This window comes from Pezoporus occidentalis, unplaced genomic scaffold, assembly GCF_034315485.1.
Source record: "Pezoporus occidentalis ecotype Australia unplaced genomic scaffold, CSIRO_AGI_Poc_V1 ctg38, whole genome shotgun sequence".
In the NCBI taxonomy this organism is placed as follows: Eukaryota; Metazoa; Chordata; class Aves; order Psittaciformes; family Psittacidae; genus Pezoporus; species Pezoporus occidentalis.
The window spans coordinates 3,562,104-3,584,284 of NW_026915702.1; the positions used below are offsets into that span (position 1 = coordinate 3,562,104).

The 22,181-nt window shown below is 38.3% G+C and overlaps 1 protein-coding gene and 1 long non-coding RNA gene across 5 annotated transcripts in view; one reads left to right on the top strand and one right to left on the bottom strand.

The window, feature by feature from the left end:
- LOC134170534 (uncharacterized) overlaps positions 1–14,096 on the bottom strand; it is a 37,302-nt gene extending 23,206 nt beyond the window's left edge. The window contains exons 1-2 of one of the 2 annotated variants that reach the window (XR_009967293.1): positions 13,629–14,096; positions 4,914–5,013 (exon numbers count right to left, since the gene is read on the bottom strand). This is a non-coding gene — a long non-coding RNA (uncharacterized LOC134170534). The remainder of the gene's footprint in view (positions 1–4,913; positions 5,014–13,628) is intronic. The other variant, XR_009967294.1, reaches the window with a different exon arrangement.
- Positions 1–22,181, top strand: part of PCLO (piccolo presynaptic cytomatrix protein) — a 358,200-nt gene that overhangs the window by 322,027 nt on the left and 13,992 nt on the right. The window lies entirely within an intron of this gene.

Consider the following 22,181-nt stretch of genomic DNA (forward strand, 5'->3'; position numbering starts at 1 on the left):
CCTGACCAGATACTTCAGCTTCACTAGCACCCCAGATCCACATGTTCATATAGGCATAAACCTTATTTGCTTCTGCAGCCAAGACAGTATTCAGTATTCCCTTCAGTGTCAGCTACCTAGAGTGACAGTCCTTTAACACTATCTGTTAAGAAGTAAAAGATTATAATGAAAATTCAGAGCATTTATTTTAGCTTGCATATCTAAGCTTACGTGGCTGATATCAGATGATATCAGTACTACCAAATGGTCCCTGGGTTTGCATGGGTGTTAATGCTATCCAGTGCATAGGTCTTTGTTTTCTGAAACACCTTTTGGTATGTTTTCTTTTTGTTACACTTCTTTTTATAAGCTTTCTTTATATTTTTTTGTCTGCCACATTAGCTTTGCACTCTGACTGTGATGTGATAATAACATGACATGAATGATTTTTCCATGCACAAAGCTTCTGGAGATAAGCTGGGTCAAACTTCTTATAGACACATCTGCCTTTGTGTTTCACACTGCTGTAGTAACTAGAAGTTCACATATTTCCTGAAGTCTGGTAACATACTGACTATGAGTGATCACTCGATTTGAGTGATTTACTAGAAAAAGCTCCATATGCAACTTGCATCAACACCTGCTGAGTATGATATGGATTCTTAGTATTAACTCCTGCTGCTCATCTAGTATCTGTAGCATTTATTCACCAGCCTCCTGATTGCCTTGTCTATGCCTGGCTGTGTGTTTAGCTTCATAGAAATATATTCATATTCATGGAATACTATGTTATATTCATGAAGGAATTGGGTTCTCATTGATCTCAATACAATTATTTGACTCTTTTTATAAACTATGCCCTTCTGACTGGTCTGTTCGTCCTAAGAGTTCCTTCTTTCTTGGCAAGTAAAAGAAGAGAAAAGGCATCCTTTCTTTCTTGTATCCGAACATTTGAGAGAGTAACAAACATAGACACCTTAGCTCATTGTTTATATGTTGGTTCTAAGGCTATTTGGTGTTTTGTTTATGTCTAAAAGCAGTATGTACAGTCTCTGACTCTACATAGACACATTTTCCACACTATTTTCCACTTTTGAAAAGTCTACACAATATCCACTCTGAGTGTCTTCCTTCACACTCAGTGCTTGCTTTTCAAACATTCCCACAAAACAGAATTACCTATAATTCCTGTGAAATTGTACTACAGCATATTATAATTCAGAACTCTGCAGTGTAACAACAGGTTTTTAAGCCCGTGATAAATTTGTACATGAAATCTGGCCTTTCCAAAGAAAGAAATCTGAGCTGTATTAGAAAATGAAAGAGAATTAAGAAGAGAAATATGTATTTTGTTTTTCCAGTTGATGAACATTTTGTGCACAAGAGCCTTTACATCAAAAGGAAAATCAAATTTGGGAAGCGGAGCTCTTCACTTCTTCTTATCAGCAACACCTTACTTAAGTGTTGATCCACTGACTAAAGGGGCTACTCCACATTTACAAAATTATACAACAATGTATATTCCCATAAATGTCTCATCATTTGGGGTGAGATTGTCACATTGCCTTGCCACGTTATAAGGGAAAGAGTGCACTGAAATCACAGATGCACCCAAGTATTATGTGACAAATCAGTCCCCTCTTTATTGGCAGCATCTACTGCCCTGAGATTACTTGTTCTGAATCAAATTCCCAAATTAAATATTGAAGTTTATATTGCAGTTTTCCTGTTGAACAAAGCTGAGTAATTTGTTTCAAATAAAATTTTCTGTTACTGTCTAAGGATTCTAAATTGAAGGCAGCTTGAAAAAAAAACAGATGTAATAGGAAGTAACGCAAATCCTTGGAGAAAGGAAACACACAAACCCCACAAACATGTTCTTTCTTCCCTGCCTCTCTCTGAGGTCAACTGAATATATGGATGTATATTTAAAGCACTGACATAAATAATTATTCTTATTTCTGCTATAATTTTGAGCAGAAAATTCTTTCTTAGGAGAATTATGTCAATTGTGATTCTGAATTAAAAATGTCAATTTTTTTTGGATGCATTTTGTTAAGTTCTCTACATGGTTATTTTTATATGAATAATCCCAATTACGTAATAGTAGATTATTTTTTTTTGTAATAAAGGTCAATGTCAACGAATTTCTCAGAACAGATTTCTTCAAAATCTTGAAAGTTTTGATGACATTTTAAATAAAAAAATAAATAAACAAGCCACAAAATCTAACCAAAACCTGATCAACTTCGGAAGGGATACATAAAACTGACTTTTATTCCTTAGCTTCTTAATGAATCTTTTGAGTGAATCACCTGATCTTTATAATGTAGTTTCCCATGGCAAAATTAAGGTTCTCATACATTCTCAACTGCCTGAAAAGCTTTGAGAATACTGGTTGGAGAGCTTTGTATAAATACCTTTTCTGATGGTTCCAAGTTACCGTTGATTGTTAGTATAGGAACTTCAAGGTTTCTGTATCACTTCATTAAGACGATAGAGTTAATACTTAAAGAAAATGCCTCTATCTAGAAAATATAAACTGTGTTCACTCTGTCCTTTCATCTGTCTTTCTTATTATCTTTGTAATCTCAAATGAATATTTGAAATTATATCCAACTCATTGGAATAACACAGAACTGAGACATGCACCACTTAAGTGTTATTGGCCCAACCTGGACTGGGATTAGGAGGAGAGATTGCTGGTCAGTCCCTCCGCTATCACCCTTTAAATTTTCATAGAGGTACTGTATACTTTGTGTTCAACTGTTCCTAGGAACACTCGTCTATTTATCCACCTGTAGACAAATGTAAGTCACAAATCTTCATCCACCTCGACTTCACTTGAGACTGATCAGTATTTTACCTTTAGCATCAATTCAGTATGACTGTGAAATCCTCAGTATAGAATCATAGAATAGTTAGGGCTGGAAAGGACCTTAAGATCATCTACTTCCAACCCCCGTGCCATGGGCAGGGACACCACCCACTAAACCATGCCACTCAAACCTCTGTCCAACCTGGCCTTGAACACTGCCACGGATGGAGCATTCACAACTTTCTTGGGCAACATATTCCATTGCCTCACACCCTTACAGTAAAGAACTTCTTCCTTAAATCCAATCTAAACTTCCCCATTTAAGTTTTAACCCATTACCCCTTGTCCTATCACTACAGTCCCTAAAGGATAGTCCCTCCCCAGTATCCCTGTAGGCCCCCTTCACATACTAGAAGGCTGCTGCGAGGTCTCCATGCAGTGTTCTCTTCTCCTGGCTGAACAGCCCCAACTTCCTCAGCCTGTCTTCATACAGGAGGTGCTCCAGTCCCCTGATCATCCTTGTGGCCCTCCTCTGGACTTGTTCCAACAGTTCCATGTCCTTTGATGTTGAGGACACCAGAACTGCACACAATACTCCAAGTGAGGTCTCACAAGAGCAGAGTAGAGGGGCAGGATCACCTCCTTCGACCTGCTGGTCACGCTCCTTTTGATGCAGCACAGGATACAGTTGGCTTTCTGGGCTGCGTGCACACACTGAAGCTGGCTCATGTTCATTTTTTCATCGACCAACACCACCAAGTCCTTCTTCACAGGGCTGCTCTGAATCTCTTATCTGCACAACCTGTAGCTGTGCCTGGGATTGCATCAACCCGGGCGTAGGACCTTGCACTCGGCATGATTAAACTTCATAATGTTGGCATCAGCCCATCTCACAAGCGTGTCAGGGTCCCTCCCTCTGGATGGCATTCCTTCCCTCTAGCATATCAACCGAACCACACAACTTGGTGTCATCGGCAAACTTGCTGAGGGCGCACTCAATCCCACTGTCCATGTCAGCGACAAAGATGTTTAACAAGACTGGTCCCAACACCAATCCCTGAGGGGCACTTCTCGTTACTGGTCTCCAGCTGGACATTGAGCCATTGACTACAACTCTTTGTGTGCAGCCATCCATCCAGTTCTTTATCCACTGAGTGGTCCATCCATCAAACTGATGTCTCTCCAATTTAGAGACAAGGATATCATGCAGGACAGTGTCAAACGCTTTGCAGACGTCCAGGTAGATGATATCAACTGCTCTGCCCCTGTCCATCAGTTCTGTATCCCCATCATAGAAGGCCACCAAATTGGTCAGTAAACAGTCAATCTTGTGTAGTCTCACAAAAATCTGTACACATCTTACATGTATAGATCAAAATCCATAATAATCCAGTCTACTTTGTATGAAATCTAACCTCTTTGTAGGTGGGCAAGAACCCTCAAAGCTAGTTTACAAGATATGGGGAAAAACAGATTGAAAAAATGATGAAAAAATGCTAAATCTCAGGGATTACAGAAAACATCCCACTAAAATAGCTGTGTGTAGCCCTGCTAATAAATGCAGCAGTGCCTGAGACCTATAGTCTAAAAGCAAGTGCTTCCCTGCATTACATTACTTCAGAAAATAGTCTCTCTGACATCATTATGTTCATGCAGGCTGGAGCTACTGTACTGTTATGATACAGAGCAGCAACATAAATTTTAATTGAATTCTTCAATTTTACTTTCAGATCCGATTCCTTTTGAGAGAAACTAAACCAGAAGCTCGTTTCTAGATGAGTACTAAATGTACTCCTATTCCTAGATACAACATAACCAATCATGGTCCTTTGGACAGAACAGGCCCACATGCAGAAAAAGAGCATTTGTATCACAGACGAGAGTGATTTCAGTTTAAAATCAAAGCTCTGAACTTTGTACAATATAGATGTAGGTGCCTCAGAACTGATTCCTTTGATCTACTGATTTGTTCCTATAACACAAAATTAGTACTAGTTTAGACACACTAGCAGATAATTAAGCAAACAGGTATAACTACATATAATTCGAGAATCTAGTTTCCTACTGATCTTTAAAATTGCTAATATAGAGGAAAAAAGACAGAAAATATACATACCTGGTTTTCATGCTGCCATCCTGTGACCAGTTTGGTGAGAAAACCCCTTTGTGCCTGAGTCACACAGGAGAAAGGAGATAAATGTGTCAGCTGCCATATTCTACAAGAAATCAAACAAGAAAGATGTGAACAGTGATGAGCATTTCATCTCTTCCTACCACATTGCACCGAGGGAAAGCCTTTCAGGTCCTTTTGAGGAGGAAATAAATAAAAACGCACAAGAAATTCTCACAACATTCCCATTTAATCTTTTCCCTAGATTTTTTTGTCATCTTAGTTTGCTTGTTTTATGTGAACTGAATTGACCTATAAGGAGGTGCTATTGTTTTTGTATTTCTTAATCTCAAAACATATTTAAAGCTCTTAAGGTAAGAGGCATTTTTATGTTGCATACAAGCAGGATTCTTTCATTTTTTATATATATTTTTTTTCAGTCACCATATGAACTGAATTAAGTAATTTCTCAATGTGCGTATTAATTTATAGAATTATATTAAACTCATCCTTTGATAAAGTTATTGGACTTCAAATAATGCTTGTGACAGGAGAGACTGCCTCTAGGAGTTAATGGGAGTTTTACTATTGGGAGTCATAATTACCCATCGTGCCCTTTCAGTTCTGCAATAAACTGTGAAACAAAATATTTGAATATATTTTGTTGAAGTATATAGAAAATGTTTCATTACAGTACAAAGTATAGAAGATGTATGCATGGTCAGGACATACATAGGTGACATACACAGTCAGATGTAATGGGTTAGATTAGTATTGCATAACAGTGTAGACTGGGACATACTCCATGAAAGTCACTAAAATTTCATCAGCACAAGATTGGCATAAGAGAAAAGGGATCACATAATGAGAAGCTCTCAAGTACTATGAAAAACACAGGAGCAATATAGGAGAGTGAAGAAAAATTAGGATCAAAGCATTTAGCTGACTGAGCAACTAAAGTGCTGCAAATGGTCCCTGAAGGTGGGAAGTCTGTCCTCTGAGCAACCCTGAGCTCAGACTCTGCAGCTTTTACTCCATTATTTAGTGCAGTAGCACTACTGTACCTATGATATTTAACACCCCGGGTTGTCACTGGACTTACTCACTGTACAGTATTTACTTTAAATAAGTAAGAACTTTCAGAAAGTTGCTTGTAGAAAAGTAAGAAATCCTTTGCAACACAAACTTATTCAAATTCAGATGACCTGTCTTGTGCTCAGAGAAATATCCAAATGATGTAATTCTTTTTTTTTGCTTCCCTAGTTGGTTTCTGTAGCGTTGGTTTGTGTTAGTGTTGTTTGAATTGCAGTTAGATTGGGAAAAGGGAAGGTAAGATTTATGAACAGTTTGAAGTTAAAAAAATTGTATGATACCACATTTTAAAGGAAAAATGGAGCTAACAATATGAGGCTTATTTAGTTAGCTGTAACTTCATAAACTTAAATTCAAGCCCAGGGATTAAGAATTGATTAGTTCAACAGGCTAATATCTTGTGGTCATCAATTTACGCTTAAGAGGTGGGCTGATGCCAACATTATGAAGTTTAACCATGCCAAGTGCAAGGTCCTACAGCTGGGTGGGAGCAATCCCAGGCACAGCTACAGGTTGGGCAGAGAAGAGATTCAGAGCAGCCCTGTGGAGAAGGACTTGGGGGTGTTGGTTGATGAGAAAATGAACATGAGCCGGCTTCAGTGTGTGCTTGCAGCCCAGAAAGCCAACCATATCCTGGGCTGCATCAAAAGGAGCGTGACCAGCAGGTCGAAGGAGGTGATCCTGCCCCTCTACTCTGCTCTTGTGAGACCTCACCTGGAGTATTGTGTGCAGTTCTGGTGTCCTCAACATAAAAAGGACATGGAACTGTTGGAACAAGTCCAGAGAAGGGCCACAAGGATGATCAGGGGACTGGAGCACCTCCCATATGAAGACAGGCTGAGGAAGTTGGGGCTGTTCAGCCAGGAGAAGAGAAGGCTGTGTGGAGACCTCATTGCAGCCTTCCACTATCTGAAGGGGGCCTATAGGGATGCTGTGGATGGACTCTTCATTAGAGACTGTAGAGATAGGACAAGGGGTAACGGGTTAAAACTTACACAGGGGAAGTTTAGACTGGATATAAGAAGGAACTTCTTTCCTGTGAGGGTGGTGAGGCACTGGAATAGGTTGCCCAGGGAGGTTGTGAATGCTCCATCCCTGGCACTGTTCAAGACCAGCTTGGACGAGGCCTTGGGTGATATGATTTAGTGTAAGGTGTCCCTGCCCATGGCAGGGGGGCTGGAACTAGACGATCTTAAGGTCCTTTCCAACCCTAACTATTCTATGATTCTATGATTCTACATAGCTGACAAAAATTATCATGGTTGTTACATTTTCACTTTGATTTCAGCATAACAGTTGAGCCAAAGAGACAGAAGCCAACCTGTTCACTTCTGAGAACTGCAAAACTGTCTTTATATAACCTCTTCATATTCAGCTTAGTCTAACTCACTTCATGAACACACATTCCATGTATTAGAAGCCTTTCAGAATGACAGCCAGCCTTTATACAAAGAGCAAACCCAACTATACATAGCCAATCAGGAAGATGTGTGAATATGATTTCTTCAGCTCCCTGCAGCAAAAATAAGCAATGAAGAACTGGGCTTACATTCGTGCTACAGAACTACTGCTTTATATCTCCTGCAGCAAAACTCAAATAAAAATCTAGACTTGCATGCAGAAGTACTAACTTGTTGATAGTACTACAGCTATAAACATATATTTAAAGCTCTTTTCCGGAGGCAGGTTTTCTTTACTGTTGACAGTAAAATGGATGATTTATGAAAAGAGATATTTGTGCCACTATTTGTTTTCAAAGAGAGAATAATGCAGTTGCCACAAATCAGATTCAATATTTTTTAGACTTCTTTAAAATGAGTAAAAATAAAAACATAAAATTGATGCCCAAGGCAATTTTAAAAATACTGAAAGTACTTGCAAAAGTAACTGTGTCTGGAGCAGGTCCTAAAAGGTATTATTCCCCTCCATTGAGTGCTTGTGAAGCCTCATGAAGAAAAATGCACCTGGTCTGGGGCCTCTGGAGATATTGAGGAGACTCTACCAGAGTGCCAGTAAGATGGTTAAGGGCTGGTGCAAGTGTCACTGAGGAGAAACACAGGGTTTCCTTAAACCTGAGGAAATGTGTTACTTTATGGGTAGATAACTGGCTTATGGGACAGCATAGAAAATATGGAGCCAGACTTTTCTCAGAGCTTCACAGCTAAGAAAAAGGCAATAGACAACATTCACAAGATGAAGTAAGGTAAATTCCAACTGAATATAAGAAAAAATGAAAGTCACCATGAGTATAGTTAAACACTGATTAGGGCTGCCCAGAGAGGCTGTGGCATCTCTCCTGGAGATTTTCAGAACTCAGCAAACATGCTCTGTCCTAATTTGGAAGTTGACCTTAATGTGAATGTAGGTTTAAACTGCAGACCTCCATCATATCTGTCTACAATTTCTTCATAAAGCACACTTTGCCATAAAACAACATTGCTGCTGAAAAATATTATTCTTTCCTTCCCTCAATCTCATTTCGTCCTTCATGGTGGTATAACACGTGCTCTGAATCAAGTTGGATGACTAATCCAAAACTGGTACATTTTGGGGGGAGGTGGCAGTTAGTTCTGCCAACTAGTTCACTAGGCAGCTGTACAAACATCCATGGCTAAAGGAGATAACGTCAGAGAAACTATGTGGGAAGAAAACAGCATGAGTGTGAAGAGAGGTCTTTCAGTGCCAGTGCCTGTTTATACCATTTTGAGATGAGCATGAATCAGTGATTAGTTACAGGTAAAGATGTTATTTGTGGCTAGACCAGTGCCAAGGATTATTTTTTTCTTTAAGGGGATATCTCACCAGAAAGAGTTTAAAGCAGCAATCTGCTGCAACTTTTTACTAAACACTGCACAGTACTTTTTATTTCTCCCAAGTAAGCTATTTTTTTTGTCCAGGTAATTATGTTCTATGGCTTGAAGTTCCCTGCTACTGTTGCATACAGATAATGTCTAATTTCGCTACCCTACATATGTCAGCACTACCTGACATATCACAGACTTTGTAAATAAGGTGTATCTTAAAAAGAAATCTTTGCTAAATAACAGAAAATAAACAGATTGCCTTTTCTTTGCCTTAGCAGAAGAACAATAGTTTTGTGGGTAAAGCATTTAGGAAGACTCAGCAACAGTGTTTGTAGTTCCTGGTGGTACCAGTTCTGTCTTTGACACTAAGAGTTAATTCTGCTATTACCAATGCCTGGTTTCAAAGCATAACAAACAGTTTTCAAAATCAAAAAGTACACAGCTCAGCAGGGTAGCAGACTTGCCTTATGTCTCTTGAAGCATGTAAGACAAAAAAGTGCTCCTTAGCTGCATCTTATATGTCACATGGAGAAAAGAAGAAAATTCAATATGGAGCTTGAAAGCTCCTTATTATGTTGTCTCTTTGTGCTTCTCTGAGATAAGTTAGAAAAGTAGTGAAGATTACGAATGTACCTTTAGTGGCAATCACTGTAGCTGTACTTGTCTGACCCTTCTGATTAGAAGACCTGCTTATAATTACTTATAATTCTGTGCAAATAATGACTGTAAACATAAACAGAGAACACTCAAAATATAGGTGCAAAAAGAATACTGTATCCTATCACACACATCTCAGAATTAAAATAGATCATTTTCCTGGGTAATATTAGACAGCTTTCCATGGTCTTTAAGCCACGGTTAATGCTAAACGAATAACAATGACACTATCATTTTTTAATTTTGTATTTTGATAACTACCAGTGGTATTACTATTACTTAGGGAAGCAAACCAAAATATCACAAGAGTCGGTTTGTGCAAGCAGCTGAGAGTATGTATCACAAAGGGCCTGAGATAGCTATTTTTATTTTTTTAATGGAAATCAGAGTATTACTAACAGACAGCATAATGGGCACTTTAATTCTGTTTAATGTACAGGGCTGTATCTGTTGCTCAACTGAACTGTATTGTATGAATTTTATGTCAAAATTTGAAGTTGAGTGTCTTGCAGAGATTAATTAGACGTCTAGCAAGCCATTTCAGGATCAAGGTTTCAGTCTCCCACATAGGTATGATGTCCTTGGTTCCGAGTCATGGATTTAAATGGCTGCAGTTTTTCCTGTGGCCAAACTATATCAGGAAGGAGGAACAAAAATTGTAAAAGAAGTTAAAAACAGTGTTGACCTGAGTTATGTTCTATACATATCCTCAAATTTCAGATATGAAGATAGTAAAATGTATATATTTGACTGATAAATAAAACCTCTCTCTCTCTGGAAAAGCTACCAATGCAGAGATCTTGTGGATTCATCACTGAGAGGAACACAAATATAACAGCATGCAAAGACTTGCAGTTCAGCAGTGTATCCGCAAGATTTACTTGTAAAACCCCATGCGAGAGGACACTTCTCATACATGCGGTCATAAGCAGGGAGAAATTATGCTGAAATAACTTCAAAGATAAAAGGTGGTCTTCAGGTTCTTCAGCCATGCAGCCCTGTCTTTCACAATGATAATTACTTTACAGAAATAATAAGCACTACCACCACAGTCAGTAAGTCCATCCAAGTGGGCAGAGTAGTAGAGTTTTTGAATATGTGGTATTTTCCAAATCAGATGGGCAGCTCGGTACTGCTCTCAGGGAAGCAAATGAAAGCCAATTTTACATGATGAATCCAGACATTTTATTTTGAATTTGGCAGAAATTAATTCAGATTCAATCACATTCACTACTACTGAAAAAGTTGTCATGTAGACTTGTTGGAAAACATTTTCCTTCCAGTGACAGGTCATAATCTGAAATGCTCTTTAGTGACTTTGTTACTGTTACTGAGCTAATCTATACTTGTACCTATATGTCAGTATTTGTATACTTAAATGATATTTCTACTTTTATTTTTATTATTATGTCATCAGTGTTCAATTACATTTGTTACAAACTCAGTGAACAGCTGTTGAAGTCACTAAATAATGTCAAACACTAATGAGAACTGCTGACTAGTCTTCAGAGACTATGAATTTTTCACTTTCAATCATTTAATATTCAGCGTAATAAGCAGCTGAAATTATTTCTAAGATTTTCTACAGGTGTTAATGTTTTTCTGACCTTTCAAATCAAGGAGAATATATGTGATGTTTTTCTCTCTTCATTTTTAGTTGAAGGAAACCTTTTTACTTTCTGTTCTAAAAGGATTTAAACTGTAAAAAGAGCCTGTGTAATTTCTGCAGGCATTGGAATCATATTCATGGATGATGATCACAAATACAATGCTTGCCATACTTTATTATATAATCAATATACAATAATAATAATAATAATAATAATAATAATAATAATAATAATAATAATAATAATATTTTTCCAGGTCCCAGGTATTTTACATTTCAATACCCACAAGACAAGTTTTAAATCATTATGTGCAAAGAATCTGTGTGGCAGTTTCAGTCTGTGAGATCTTGCAAAACCTTACTTTCAATTCCTATATGCTCAGATCTAGTTTTTGAATATAAATTACAATCAAGACTTCAACAGTCATCTCCAAAAGGCAGGTACTAAATCTCAGCAATTCTTGATAAAATCATGAGCGCTGGCCTCATAAAATCTGTGAGCAGTCTCAAAGCAGTCTCACTGTACTATAGCAGGAGAGAGGAAAAAAGCTTCATTCCTGTTTAAAGACAGTTGCCAGAAAGTAAATCTACAGGAGCTGCCAGAGCATTAGCTCGCTATGAGATATTCCTTTGTAACCATTTTTAAAAATCTTCAGTTAATTATACAATTATGTACTGTGTATGTACCATCCAGGAACAGAAAGAAATCTTTAATGACAAAAGGGTTGGGGGCTTTTATATTTACAAATAGATGCCATTTGCTTCAGTGACTTCATAAAATTTAGGGGGAGTTTCTAAGCCTGCTAGCCTGACAGACATATTTAAATGCAAATACGGGTGTGTTTTCTGATTCACTTTTTCTTGAGCGCATAGTTTAGACAAAACTTCATCAGAAATGTTTCCCAGTTGCAGGTGGAATTGCTGCCAAATCTAGGTGAAAGCAAACTCATCATAGCCTCAAGACTCTTTACCTGGGACACTCTCAGCTCCGAGAACAGGGTATTGAGTATTTCTGAGTGGCACCAGGGATAGATTTCAGCAGCTGAGATATTAATATTTCCAGGAATCAGTCTCTGACTTTTTTTTTTGCACTCTCAAAGAGCCCAAATAAATGTTTTAGGTCATCATCATATTGGAAAATTTTCAGTCTTGCACTATAAAACTTTTTCCCTTTGTATATCTTCCATCAACCTGTAACATTCTCCTATTACTGAACATTAGGCCTTTCTGTTTTTCTAAAATCTGTAATTCCCAGGTCTCCTTTCTCTGTAAGAGGACTTCCACTATCATCTCTTCCATTCCTCAGGAAGTTCAGTATCTCAGGAACATTACTGCCATTTTCACTCCAGTAGAAGATTGAGACTTCTTCTATAGATTCGTTTAGTTAATAGGAACATGGATTTATCATTTTCAGCTTCACCATTGGTTTTTAAGTGATATATAATTCCATTTACTTAACAGGTTTCTTTCCAGTTCATGAACACTGTAAACAGGAGCATACTTTCCCTTTCTCTATTTCTTTCCATCATTTCAGTCTTCATCACAAAGTCCTATGAGTGCATTTATATAAATGCTGTACTATCCCTGTACTTTTTCTTCTGTTCTAGGTCTTTATATGTTATTCCTTATTCAAATGTATCTCTGTGGACTTTAACCACACACATCAGTTCAACAGTGCGATGAAATACCAACTTTAGGATATGTCTGTTATAGCAGTTTGAGGTAGTCAGCATTGCATGAAACAAAGAATAATGACACTGCTGAGAGCTGAATGAGAGGGAAAATGTCAAGTATGTATTTCAATGAAAGCAGGTACTTTAGACTATAAAGATTTCCAGAGGAAAGTTACAAACTAAAAAAAAAAAAACTAAAACAAAAAAAAAAAGCCAAAAAAAAAACCAAACCAAACCACAAGCATTTCACAGGACCCTCTGGGCAGGAGCTGAAAGGTAAATTGGTATTTCTCCAAAGTGGTAACAACTTCAAGAACCATCTCCATCTCCACATTACTGTAAGCAATGCTTCCAGGCATCAGACCTCTAGAGACCATAGAACTCTGAATTCTGCCTAATACTGCAAAATATTCTGTGCAATATTTCTGTCCATCCCTCGTGAGCAAAATTTGGATTAGCATATTTTTCCAGTTTTGACTGAGCTGATTCCATGTTTATCCTGATTAATGGAAAAATCATCCCTCACTGCTCTGTTGGACAGATTATGCAGGTAGTTGAATTCCAGTAATAAGTATTCATTTTCATGCTAAAATTTCCTAGGTTCTTTACAGCCAGTCACAAAACACTCTGCTGGTCCTGAAAGACAGATTTGGCTTTCGTTTGTGTATTAGACACAATGAGCTTTGCTAGAATCATCACAGCTCTTACTATCACACTGTATAGGAAATTTCTCATACTCTTATACTTGGTAGTCTTATTAGCAACAATTATTTCAATAATCATTCTTATTTAATGAGAGAGAAACAGTATCACAACAGTGGGCTTCTACCACTGTACTAGGTAATGTAAGTATGCAAAATAAAATCTATTAATATAATAGCATTACCTGTCTTCCACATGAACAGTCAGTGCAGAAGCATCTGCTCTGGTACCCAAGCTGTGCAGCACACACGACTGTGCTCACCAGTGTGTAGTTCCAGGGAGGTATGAGCAAGACTTTAAGCATATTTCACTGAAGAGCCTCAGAACTGCAGTATAAATCTGAGGGGGGATCTGCAAAACATAATGTGAGGAATGAATAGGCAGGTTCTTACCAAAAATTTTCATCTTCAGTTACCATGATAGTGTGCCTACTAGGTTTATAGCACAAAAGAGTGCTAACATATTGCGTTAGGCTGAGTATGTGTATGGATATATTTGTGTATACAAATGCCATCTTCCTCCTCCTTCTCAGGGAAAGATTTATAGAGTTACATATGCCACCATGTGTTAAGTAATTTTTTATGGGCTATAAATGACTTGGCCAAGCTGTGAAATGAAACAGCTTGTTCCACTGCACTAACAGTGCAGGCTCAGTGCTTATTGTCTCTGCAGTAAATGTGCAACGAGCTACTCTTCAAACTAACTGGAACGAAAACACATCACATATGATACTTATACCAATTCCTATTCACTTTGTATACTTCCCTTTGATAGGACAGCTTTATGACAAAGGAAAAGTACCAAAATATTCTGTTATTTGCACTGCTACCTCAGAAAACGTCAGCATATTTTTAGCTTGTTTACTGCTTCTAAAATCTTTAGCATGTCTAACAAAACTAAGCCTGTGTTAAAACTGTAGGTAACATACTCCTGAAGTCAGCATTTTATCCTTGAGCTGTTTTTCTATTTATCTTTCTAATGATCTAGATTCTTTAAAGATCTGCCCCTAATTTTTTCCATCTACCTGAGGCTTGATTTTTTTCTTTATTCAGACCAGACATCCAAAACTCTAAAAGGAATGAAAAATCATCACCTAAGCAATTATCTGCCTTAGCAAATGGGGGGAATTCCTGTAACAGAATGTGTTTTATAGTTTACATTTAAATGTAATATGACTGGTTTTGGTTCTGTCTGACCCACATATTTGGCAGAAATTATATAAATACACTTTGTTCCCTAAGTGGTCAGCAGGCTTCCTAAGAAAACAATTGCTTCTCAGAAATGCAATCTTCAAGTACTTTGATTTCATTGCTTTCATTTTTAGCTGTTGCTCTTAGGAAACATGTAGTTCTTACAGTATTTTCAAAGCATTCTTGTGTATTTTGTTGGTGGATGTCTGTTTGCATCCCAAGTACAAAATATTATGTTCAAGGGATCATTTTCTCTTTAGATACAAAAGCAAAATGCAAAAGTACTTACAAAAATAGATAATATACGAAACTTCCTTGGTAATCTGGTTGCTTCCTTTCTGATACCCAATGTTTCTGAATTATAACTATTTGATCCTTTTTATTATATTTTGGGGCAAATTTTCTACTATCCGTTGTTACCATCCATGGGAGTAATTTCACTCGTCTTAAATTGTTCATATTATTTCCATTATACTTTCATCATTGCAATAGTTAATCATAAATGGACTTTAATCCATTTCCAGGATTTTCTAGTGGTTCAAGACAGAATGTCTAGTTTCATGGCATCAAGCAGACAAAAAGAATAAAGAAATCTGTTGTGATATTCACATCTTCCTATATATATTCAGAGCAAGAAGGTGCAAAATTCTTCCATTATTTTGGTACAGAAGGTGAAGCTTGGTTTTAAAAGGATTCTTTAATTTCAGACTGTATTGTCAAACTCTCAAAAACTCACTTATAAAAACTAAAAATAAGATAAAAATATATTTGCCATATGAGAAGGAAAGTAGCTTAAAATTTATCATCTTTTAAATGAGAACCTAAGCAAAATCAAGCAAAATAATCCCTGGTTTTGTATAGGTAAAACCCATTTTGTGTTATACATGAAAAAAGAGCTTGCAGACTGACTTGTCCTACTTTAACAGAAGATTTATACTGTATTACACAAAGATTATTGCAGTATCGTGCAAAATACTTCACTAAACTGTGGTTATGCCAAATACAGACTTTTAATGGCAGTTTGCAAATTACTTCACCTTTTAGCAACACATTTTCTCCTTGGTAAAGCTGCAATAGAATAGGCTTAAAATAATCAATGTTCAGGTTGCTCTGTATGTATGCCATTTAATAGTTTTCTTCGTTTCCCTGTATGAACTCTTGTCCATCCGAAAGACAGGGCAAAGTGCATCTTTCATCATCAACATTTCAAACGAGCAGTAGCAAGCCATCTTTTATGCAGTTGAATCTGCAGCATCTGATATGTCTCCTTATGTAAGATGCTAAAATTGTGAAAAGAAGACTGTGAATGTATATTTAGGCTCAGGCAGTGATTTATGGTGAGGATGAAAAGGAGAAAAGGCGTTTGAAGAGAGTCTTCTCTTCTGAGACATGAGGCTGCATAGTTTGCCCTTTCAGATCCAGGCTGCTCCTATCTTTGAAGTTCTATTAAGTAGAAAGAATAATTTCAACTATCATTTTCCCTTTCTCTCACTGAAGTTATAGAAAATTGAGATGAGAGAAGGCTGCATGGAGACCTCATAGCAGCCTTCCACTATCTGAAGGGGGCCTATAGGGATGCTGGAGAGGGAGTCTTCATTAGAGACTGTAGTGATAGGACAAGGGGTAATGGGTTAAAACTTAAACAGGGGAAGTTTAGGTTGGATATAAGAAGGAAATTCTTTCCTGTGAGGGTGATGAGGCACTGGAATAGGTTGCCCAGGGAGGTTGTGAATGCTCCATCCCTGGCACTGTTCAAGACCAGGTTGGACGAGGCCTTGGCTGATATGATTTAGTGTAAGGTGTCCCTGCCCATGGCAGGGGGGTTGGAACTAGATGATCTTAAGGTCCCTTAAAACCCTAACTATTCTATGATTCTATGATTCTATGATGTTGATACTTCTAGCTTAGTTTAACTGTTTAAAAATTAGTTTTCTAAATCAAAGCCATCATCTCACCTCTCAACTGTCACTGAAGACAAAAGCAGGTACCTCCAGAAGGCATTATAACTTTGAGGCGATCTTATCCCTACTGCCTACAGAGTCTATGGAGTTTCAGTTAGACACCTAAGCTTCCTTATGATTAAGCTGCCATTAGTTTATTATTCTCAACCAAAACTAAATTTTAGGGAATTATAGTCTTTTCATAAATTGTGGAGAGGATTTGATAGAATAATGAGCTTAGAAAGTAAGGTTCCCCTTCTGCAGAAGTATAAATATAAATAAGAGATATAGAGAAGAATGCAGTATGAATTAGTCCTGTAACTCCATTGACTTTCCTTACCCCATTTTTATTCTTCCTCTACCTACCACCAGTCAAATACACAAAGGTATTCTGTGTTCATCTTCATAGTTAAAAGCAATCTCTATAGTCATAGAATCATAGAACCACAGAATAGTTAGGGTTGGAAAGGACCTTAAGATCATCTAGTTCCAACCTCCCTGCTGTGGGCAGGGACACCTCACACTAAACCATGCCACCCAAAGCTCTGTCCAACCTGGCCTTGAACACCAAGGATGGAGAATTCACAACTTCCTTGGGCAACCCACTCCATTGCCTCACACCCTTACAGTAAAGAATTTCTTCCTTATATCTAATCTAAACTTCCCCTGTTTAAGTTTTAACCCATTACCCCTTGTCCATCACTACAGTCCCTAAAGGATAGTCCCTCCCCAGTATCCCTGTAGGCCCCCTTCACATACTAGAAGGCTGCTGTGAGGTCTCCATGCAGTGTTCTCTTCTCCTGGCTGAACAGCCCCAACTTCCTCAGTCTGTCTTCATGCAGGAGGTGCTCCAGTCCCCTGATCAGTCTTGTGGCCCTTCTCTGGACTTGTTCCAACAGTTCCATGTTCTTTTTATGTTGAGGACACCAGAACTGCACACAATACTCCAAGTGAGGTCTCACAAGAGCAGAGTAGAGGGGCAGGATCACCTCCTTCGACCTGCTGGTCACGCTCCTTTTGATGCAGCCCAGGATATGGTTGGCTTTCTGGGCTGCAAGCGCACACTGCTGGCCCATGTTCATTTTCTCATCAACCAACACCCCCAAGTCCTTCTCCGCAGGGCTGCTCTGAATCTCTTCTCTGCCCAACCTGTAGCTGTGCTTGGGATTGCTCCCACCCAGGTGTAGGACCTTGCACTTGGCATGGTTAAACTTCATAAGGTTGACATCAAACTAATCACCTAAGTTTGTGACTGGGATATTTATAGTTACGATGAATTTTCCTCCATTTATTCCAAATGCCTGTATGGTACAGGGACCACTCTCACAAAATACTGAAAACATCTTTTTGGAGTAATCACTGATCCTCTATACTGTCCACTAGGTCACTGATTTGGACAGCTTTTGACACTAGTTCTTCTCTAATCTTATTGCCTCATTAACCTCTTTCTACTGCCTCATTAACCTTTTCCTACAACATTTTTGTTTGCCAAGTAACAGAAATATAGCTGGTTGAAAGTGGATTGATACAAGTTTGTGATTTTTATGTTTCATATTTGAGCATATGAAAAGTATCCGGTTTATTTTCTCACAAAGCACTTTAATTAAAGTTTTTACATACGGCATCAGTCCATGGTCACCATTAGTGCACCTGAACGAGGTGCACACACCCCAATAACAAGAAATGGAGCAGAGAGTTTGGGTTTTTTTCTGGAAACTATTCCACACCTCAAAACCTCAACAGGCAGACATCTTTCTCTGTTTGAAAACGTATTTGATGCAACAGTTTTGTTTCATCTGAAAGTAAAAGCTTAATGGTATTTCCTTTCAAATAGTTTTTACTTAATCCTACTAAGATTTCTGAGCATATAGGTTAAATTTCTGCACCAGTATATCTGAAACTTTGTGGGCAGTGAGCCTGCTAGCTCTAAGAATTATAACTTAAAGCTGTCAGCTTGTTCATGTGCCTGAGCCTTGAAGGCAGCCACTCTCACTGCCCACAGTATTGTAAATTGTGTTTGTTTTGAGCAAAGTTCCTTAATTCTGCTCTTCTCCCTCATTACATGATTGCATGCACATCACATCAGAGGAGACAGGGAGATGTTAATGAAAGGCCTTGGTCTTCTTTGCTCATCTCAGAATATACAGTATATTCACTGCAGTTGACATCTTTAGGGTAAGGAGAAGGAAAGGAAAAAAGAGCAGTTCATGCCTGCTCCCACTGCAGGGCATCCCTGTATCCCAGAGGTAACCTATTTGTCAGAAGTTGAATTTATATTCTTTACCACCTCAGAGGAGCATGACTGTCTGCACACCATATCCCTACCTGTATCAGGTAAGGGAGGGAATAGCTCATAATAACACCTGATTCCTTTATGTGTAACAGCACCTAGCCTTCTCACAGGCAGATTAGAGAACACTCTGGACACATATCAGGGACCCTCAGCAGCTGCAGCTCCTCTTCAGAGCAGGGGAAAAACAGACAGCCTTAGTCAGAGCATTAGTTTGTTCCATGACTGGTTGACAGCACTGTGCAAGGCAGGCATGGTATCCACTTGCAAGAGGAACAACAAATTTCAGACCCTGCATGCATTCAATCTCATCTCTGTGGAGCCAGAGAACATATTTATTGAAATAGTCCTATGTCAGTAAGCCAAACATCTCTTTAAAGCACTGTGAGATAGGAGGAGGTAGTTGTTAAGACTGTATTATATGTCTGATTTTTCTTACAGTAGGGAACGAAAAGATAAAACCAGCTTACAGAGAAAATTGTGGCAGTTTTCAAGGAGAAAAAAAATCATGGGACAAAGGTGAAAGACAAGAAGATGGTAATGAAAAAAACTCTGACAGAAAAAACTGGACCCTGTAAACATTGGAAAGCATTGTGTATAAATCTCATCCACCATTATTTTACAACTGCTTTGCCAGTAGCTCATGTCCCAGCAAGAGGATGAAAGGCATTATGAGTACAAACAGCTGGTTCGGTAAAGTAAATAAGTTTTGCTTAGAAAAGATTGGGAGGTTTTGGCTGTTTTCAGTTCTTGCTTTATTAAATTTTAAAATGGTATTGAATACCCTTTTGCTTTACCTTCAGTTGGAGTTGTTTAATACTGAAATGTAAATAATAAATGGTCAGTACTTGCAATAATAATGAATTATTTATTGCAAGATGGTGATGTTGTCTTGTTTTCCTGAAGCTGCCTGCTAGAGGATGGACTTATTCTCAAAATAGCATTAAAGAGATCCAGCAGAAACATATTTCTTGCTACAAGAACACTCTGTTAGGCAGAAAATTCTGACTGTATGAACATCATGGATTATGGTGAGGGGAGACATAACAGCGACATGGGTCCTCATCAGCTTTTCTAAGTCTTTGTGTTTTCTCATGAGATTAGGGATCACACACCAAAACCCTGTTTATACTTACATGATGAAGATCTCTTTCTTTACAGTATATGTGATCCCAGTTACTAAATACAAACAATTTTGAGTTAGAGAAGTGGATGTTATTATCTCTGCCTCTGAGATTAGGCACAGAGATGAAGTCTAAGATCACAGAGAGCTACTGAGGGACAGGAATCTCAGAACAAAACCCATGGTTTTGGGTTCTCTTTAATCATGTCCCATATTTTAAAGCTGTAATTTTTGCTTTTTTTGAATGAATTTCTCAAGGACCCACCTTGGATTCCTTAGACTTTTTTTGATATTCTACTACATATTCTAACTTTCTAAATATTGCAAACACCCCCCAGTATAGCTGAACACAACACTTAGTTTATTAAAGAAATCCATAGAGAACAGAGGGAACATTTGAGTTGCTTAAAGAGATAAATGTAGCTGCACCAAGTCCAGGTCATTAGACATCCATGAGACAAATGGTAGTAAAATGCATCAAAGAAATGCCTGCTTAATATCAATAAACACTGTACTGAGCTCTCAGAGGTTCATTAATTTAATCTTGCAGGGTATCAAAACAGATAAAGACCTAAGGAAATTAAATTAGTTCTAACAGAAGACGTCTTTATTTTTCATCATATGCCTATGATGACACCATGGTAATCATTACTCACCTCTTCATCTCAGACTGAAGGATTATGGAAATTCCGAGGCTTGTTGCTCTCAGGAATTATAGCTATAACATTCAGAAGAAACAATACTTCATATTATACTCAGAAATGCTTTTAAGACAAATTGTGTGGCAGATTTCATTCACTTCAGTTTGTTCGTGGGGAACACTCACGCAAAATACAAAATACCAGAAAGTACGAAATACCAGAAGCCGCTAATGCAAAAAATCTATGGTGATTCTTTATTCCCAAACCTCCCTCAAGAGAACATTTTACAGAGTTGCACCATGTAGTCTCACAACTGGCATTTGCAGCGTCACATAATTTCTCCCTTTGGTTGACTCCCTGATCAGGATTTTCTAGTGTCCATACCGAATTATTTATTTTCCTCCTGGGAATTCTGCTAACATAGATTTGTTCTTTCTGAAAAAAAAAAGGTAGATTCTGGAGAGAATATGCTCATCTCCCAACAGCACAGAGGGCATGTTTGTTTCCCTGTGCTCTATATAGACCGTCAGCAACAACACAGCTAGCCCTGCATCACCAAATACTCCAACATTCTCCCTTGCTATCCCTGAGGGAAGCATCATGTTTTCTGTATACCAACATCATCATGCTACAGAAGGACAATTCTAATTTTCTCAGGTTCATTGCACTAAAATATCACAAAAAAAAAGAAAACCCAAACACTTCTGTGTTCTTGCCATGAGACAACAAGAAGAGGGTCAGAAGACATAGGCCTACTGACAAAGCAGTGTGGATGTGTAATGTGTCTGGTCTTCTTTCAAGGGGGTTTGCCTGCAGCATCAGAGCAAGCCTTATTCTTCACCAACACTAGCTTAACCTTGGATTGTTCTCTGGGATGGGTGTGTTCAGAGGTACGGAAATAATGAGTAGTCATAATCAGAAAGTGTAGAAATAAACTGAAGAAGTGTGCATACGTCTTTAAGTACAACTGTCTCTCTGAACACACACAAAAGCAAAAATAGGAGGAGAAATCCTGCTAAAGAAAATCATGGCTCTATGTTCGTTCCTTCCTCTTTTACAGTCATAGACTCAAAGAATGGTTTGGGTTGGAAAGGACCTTAAAGATCATTTAGTTCCAATCTCTTGCCATGGGCAGAGACACCTTTCACTAGATCAGGTTGCTCAAAGCCCCCTCCAACCTGGCCTTGAACACTGCCAGGGATGGGGCAGCCACAGCTGCTCTGGGCACCTTGTGCCAGCTCCTCAACACTCTCACAGTAAAGAACTCTTTCCTAGAATCTAACCTAAATCTAACCTCTTGCAGTCTAAAGCCACTCACAGTCATGGCCTTGTACAAGGTCCCTCTCCAGCATTCTTGTAGGCCTCTTTTAGGTACTGGAAGCTGCTCTAAGATCTCCCTTGACCTCTCTCTTCTTCAGGCTGAACAACCCCCAACTCTCCCAGACTGGTTGCGTAGGAGAGGTGCTCCAACCCTCTGATCATCTTCCTGGACCTCCTCTGGACTTACTTTAACAGGTCCATGTCCTTCTTACATTGGGAGTCCCAGAGCTGAA